Raw genomic sequence first — 5,948 nt, 5'->3', positions numbered from 1 at the left:
AAGGCCTTGTTCCATCCCCAAAGGTGCCTGAGGCCACCCGCTCCTTGTGGCACCAGTTGCTTTCCTGTGGAATGTTCTCCCTCCCCAGGGTAAAGAGGGAGCTGCAGAAAGAGCTTGCCAGGCTGCTCTCCATCCTTTCCCAGCACTCCTGGTGAAGTGGAGAAGTCCGAGCTGAGCGCAAAGGTGCAAATGGAGCAGCCGTGCACAGGAAGGCTCGGTGGGAAGGATGATCCAGGATCCATAGGCCTGGCAGCCTGAGCGTGCTCCAGGGGAAGGCCTTGGAGCAGATCCTCCTGAGTGCCATCCCATGGCACCTGCAGGGAACCAGGGCGTCTGCTGGAGGGTGGGAAAGCTGGGACAGGGCAGCAGGCTGGGCTCCACTGGGATCAGCAGCAGCTGGAAATATCTCTGGCCATCTCCATTTTCTGCTGCTGCTCAGAAGAAACAATGAAGTGTGTCGAGAAGTTCTGGCTTCTCTTTCTCCTGGTGGATTTTTTCATTTGATTTGACACTCCAGAGGCAATTTCTGTGATGGCCTCTGTCAGTTGATTCTATTTCAGCAGCAGCAGCAGCAGCAGCAGCAGCAGCAGCAACAGGGCTGTGTTTGAGCACTGCAAATGTGGCCTGTGTGGCTTTAATTCCCCGTGACTTAGTGCTCAGGGACTTGAGAGCATTTCAAGATCTGCTAATCATGATGCCTGTGACAAAAAGTCTGAGTTTCCTGTGACAAAAGCACTCTGGGTAGCACTGACAAAAAAAGCAGAAAGCCAGACCAACCCTTGGTATCCCTCCATTTCCAGCTGCACAGGGAAAGGTAGAAGAATTTAGAGATGCTGACAATGAAATTGAAGTCTTCAAAAAGGCCACTTTATTGTTCAAGCACATTGGAAGTTTGATCACCCTAAAACAGAGGAAGATGAAATGAGCAAAGGGCTCCTGTGTGGGTCCCGCAGGTCTGACTGCACAGGGGCACAGCGAGCCCTGTTTTCCCTATGGGCTCCCCAGTGTTCAGGCTGAGAGCAGTGTCGAAGATGAGGCAGCAGCACAAACCTGACCTCAGTGAAAAAAGGCTGAGCCAAGTTCAGCCAACGAGGAGAAGTATTTTTGGGGGGATTCCTAATAAAAAGCATAGGAATGACACACTGAAATCTTTCCCGTCTTGTCAATATCTTCTTTCAATAGTCCATGATTCCCAGAGTGAAGAAACATCCAACAGCAGCTCCATCAGCCACTTCCTCCTGCTGGCACTGGCAGACACGCGGCAGCTGCAGCTCCTGCACTTCTGCCTCTTCCTGGGCATCTCCCTGGCTGCCCTCCTGGGCAACGGCCTCATCATCAGCGCCGTAGCCTGCGGCCACCACCTGCACACGCCCATGTTCTTCTTCCTGCTCAACCTGGCCCTCAGCGACCTGGGCTCCATCTGCACCACTGTCCCCAAAGCCATGCACAATTCCCTCTGGGACACCAGCACCATCTCCTACACAGGATGTGCTGCACAGGTGTTTCTTCTTATCTTCTTCATGGGAGCAGAGCTTTTCCTCCTGACCATCATGTGCTACGACCGCTACGTGTCCATCTGCAAACCCCTGCACTACGGGACCCTCCTGGGCAGCAGAGCTTGTGCCCACATGGCAGCAGCTGCCTGGGCCAGTGCCTTTCTCTATTCACTGCTGCACACGGCCAATACATTTTCCCTGCCCCTGTGCCATGGCAATGCCCTGGGCCAGTTCTTCTGTGAAATCCCCCAGATCCTCTAGATCACACTGCAAACTCAGGGAAGCTGGGCTTATTGTACTAAGTGCTCTTCTATATTTAGGCTGTTTTGTGTTCATTGTTTTCTCCTATGTGCAGATCTTCAGGGCCGTGCTGAGGATCCCCTCTGAGCAGGGACGGCACAAAGCCTTTTCCACCTGCCTCCCTCACCTGGTTGTGGTCTCTCTGTTCCTCAGCACTGCAGCATTTGCTCACCTGAAGCCCCCCTCTATGTCCTCCCCATCCCTGGATCTGGCCCTGTCAGTTCTGTACTCGGTGGTGCCTCCAGCCCTGAATCCCCTCATCTACAGGCTTAGGAACCAGGAGCTCAAGGCTGCAGTGTTGACACTGATGATTGGATGGTTTCGGGAACATTAAACAACTTGCCAATTTCTCGAAAACACTTCTAATAAATGTCATGTTTGATACTTATTGTTGTTTTACTTTTGGAGGTTCTTTTTCTTACATTTTTATTGTAATGTTTACATTTACATTTTACATTTTAATGTCCACAAAGAAACGCCAAGAGCCCCTGTTTGCATTGCACACAGCAGGCAGGAGCACCCCCATGCTGCTGCTGTGGGGACATGAACCTGAGGGAGCACAAATGCCATCAGCCCCGGGGGCCAGGAAGGGCTGGGGGACGCCAGGGAAACCACTCAGCTTTGTCCTGGCCTCTGAAGCCAGCCAGAAAGTTTGTTCCCATCAGCTGGGAGTTTCCTGTCCCACTGCAGACGCTGTTACTCAGAGCCAGGGCTGCCTGGCAGCCACCCTCAAACTGCCCTGAGCATTTCCTTGGCTTCACCTTTGCTTTCTTTACTCTTCCAGCTACAAATTTATTTCTCTTCCTCACCCCTCTTCCCTCCCCTGCCCACAGCCCATCCCTGTTTGCCCTTTCCTCTCTGGCCCCACTCCCCATTCCAGTTCCTCACTTGGCACCATGGGAACGGCCCTTGGGGAGCAGGATCATCCCACAAGTGCTGCAGGAATTGTCTGCAGGCTCCTGCAGTGCCTCGTGCTGCTCCCTTGCCAGAGGCACCCCAGGCCAGGGGGGCACATCTGGGCTGCTGTGTCTGGCTGTGGGGCTGCCTGTTCTGGGCAGTGAGGAGGGGCTGCAGAGGCTCTGCAGGACTGACAGGATGGGCTTTGGGGCTGTGAGGAGAAGCTGAGGGACCTGGGCTGGTGGAGCTTCTGAAGAGGAGGCCCAGGGCTCCTCCTGCAACTGCTCCAAGGGTGGTTTCAGAGAATCCCAGAATCAGCAAGGCTGGAAAAGACCTTGGAGATCATCAGGTCCAACCTGTGCCCTGACACTGCCTTGTGTCCCCTGAGCCTCCTCTTCTCCAGGATAAACAACCCCAGCTCCCTCAGCCGCTCCTCACAGGACTTGTGCTCCAGACCCCTCACCAGCCTTGTTGCTCTTCTCTGGACACGCTCCAGCCCCTCCATGTCCTTCCTAAATTGGGGGGCCCAGAACTGGACACAGCACTCGAGGTTCTGCCCAACCAGTGCTGAGCACAGGGGAAGAATCACTGCCCTGCTCCTGCTGGCCACACCATTCCTGATCCAGGCCAGGAGCCATTGGCCTTCTTGGCCACCTGGGCACACTGCTGGCTCATGTCCAGCCTGCTGTCCATCAGTCTCTGCAGGTCCCTTTCTGCCTGGCTGCTGTCCAGCCACTCTGTCCCCAGCCTGTAGCGCTGCAGGGGTTGTTGTGGCCAAAGTGCAGGACCCGGCACTTGGACTTGTTAAACCTCACCTTGTTGGATTTGGGCCCGGGATCCAGCCTGTCCAGCTCCCTGTGAAGAGCCCTCCTAAGCTCCATCAGATCAACACTCCCCGCCAACTTGGTGTCACCACGGTTCCAATGAGGCCCCAGAGTGTCCCAATGGTCTCCATGATTCCATGAGGCCTCCCAGTGTCACAATGTCCCTTTGGTGTCACAAAGTCCCTTGGATCCTTGGGCCCTGCAGTGTCACAATGGCACCGTGGTACCCCAGGGCCCTGCAGTGTCACAATGGATCCTTGGTTCCATGAGGTCTGGCAGGGCAGCAATGCTCTCCTTGGTTCCCACTGTCTCCCACACCTCCCACTGTCAGGCTATAGAAGGACACCTGGCCGATGAAGGGGAGTGGGAGTGGGTACCTACTCGAGGAGGTAATAATAAAAATCCCTCCCAACCCCCTCTCCCAAGCCAGGTGCCCCTTCAGATTCGGTATGATGCCCTGGATCTGGAGAGTCAGCCAGATGGTTTAGAAGAAAATTATCTGTCCAGTGAGCCTCCCAGTTATGATTCATCTGTGAGACAGATCAGCACCTCTAACATCAAAAAGGAAAGAAGGGTAATCGTGGTGGGTGAGTCCCTCCTGAGGGGAACAGAGGGCCCCATATGTTGACCAGACCCACCCCACAGAGAGGTCTGCTGCCTCCCTGGGGCCCGGGTACGGGATATCACTGACACACTGCCTGGGCTGATTCAGCCCTCTGATTATTGCCCACTGCTGATACCCCAGGCTGGCAGTGATGAGATTGAAAAGAGGAGTGTCAGGACAATTAAAAGGGACTTTAGGGCATTGGGTCAGGTGGTTAATAGGACAGGGGCACAGACAGTCTTTTCCTCAGTCCTTTTGGAGTCTGAGAAAAACGCTGAAAGCAATAGGAGAGCTCACATTATCGACGAGTGGCTCGAGGGTTGGTGTCATTGACAAAATTTCAGATTTTTTAATCATGGGAATGCAGCTGGGTTTTCTGGAAACAGGCTCGTGGGTGGTAAGCCTGAGCTAGGGGTGAAATCAGCAGCCCAGCTGAGGTGCATGTACACCATTGCACACAGCATGGGTAACAAACCAGAAGAGCTGGAGGCCATGGTGCAGCAGCAGAGCTATGATGTAATTGCCATCACAGAAACAGGGTGGGACGACTCACATGGCTGGAGCGCTGCACTGGATGGCTGCAAGCTCTTCAGGAGAGACAGGAAAGGGAGAAGAGGTGGAGGGGTGGCCCTTTACATTAGGGAGGGTTTTTGATGCTATGGATGTTGAAACTAATGATGATGGAGTTGAATGTCTATGGGTGAGACTTAGGGGGAAGGCCAACAAGGCTGACATCCTACTGGGAGTCTGTTATCGTCCGCCCAACTGGGAAGAAGAGGTGGACAACTCATTCTATAAGCAGCTAAAGAATGTTTCTGGATCATCAGCCCTTGTTCTTGTAGGCAACTTCAACCTGCTGGACATCTGCTGGGAACTCAATACAGCTGAAAAGAGGCAGTCCAGGAAATTTTTAGAGTTTGTGGAGGACAATTTTTTGTTGCAGCTGATGAGTGAGCCCACCAGGAGAGGGACTATGTTAGATCTGTTGTTTGTAAATAGAGATGGGCTGGTGGGAGATGTGGTGGTTGGAGGTCACTTGGGGCACAGTGATCATGAAATTATAGAGTTCTCAATATTTGGTGAAGTCAGGAGGAACACTAATAAGACTTTTACATTGGACTTGGGAGGGCAGACTTTGGCCTACTTGGGAGACTTATTCAGAGAATTCCTTGGGAAGCAGCCCTTAAAAACAAAGGAGTTCAGGAAAGGTGGGCAAGCTTCAAAACAGAGATCTCGAGGGTGCAGGAACACACTGTCCCTGTGTTCCAAAAAATGAGTCGACTAGGCAAACATCTAGCCTGGATGGGCAAGGAGGTTTTGAAGGAACTTAGGAATAAAAAGAGGATGTATCATCTTTGGAAGGAGGGGCAGGTCTCTCAGGAAGTATTTAAGGGGCTTGCTAGGGCAGGTAGGAAATAAATTAGGGAAGCCAAACCTCAGATTGAACTTAAAATGGCAGCTTTTGTTAAGGCTAATAAAAATATTTTTTCAAATATATCAATGGTAAAAGGAAGGGTAAGACCAATCTTTGTTTTTTATTAGATGTGGAAGGGAATTTAGAAACTGCAGATCAGGAGAAGGCAGATGTGCTTAACGCCTTCTTTGCCTCAGTTTTTAGTGAGAAGATGATTTGCCTTCAGGACAACTGTCCTCCTGGGCTGGTAGATGGTGTCAGGGAGCAGAGTGGACCACTGTTATCTAGGAGGAGGCAGTCAGAGAACTGCTGAGCTGCTTGGATGTTCATAAATCCATGGGACCAGATGGGATCCAATCCAGGGTGATGAGGGAGCTGGCAGATGAGCTTGCCAAGCCACTCTCCATCATTTA

The sequence above is a fragment of the Anomalospiza imberbis genome, unplaced genomic scaffold, assembly GCF_031753505.1.
Source record: "Anomalospiza imberbis isolate Cuckoo-Finch-1a 21T00152 unplaced genomic scaffold, ASM3175350v1 scaffold_266, whole genome shotgun sequence".
Taxonomy (NCBI): domain Eukaryota; kingdom Metazoa; phylum Chordata; class Aves; order Passeriformes; family Viduidae; genus Anomalospiza; species Anomalospiza imberbis.
The sequence above is the reverse complement of the archived record's forward strand: the minus strand, read 5'-3'. Positions refer to the sequence as shown.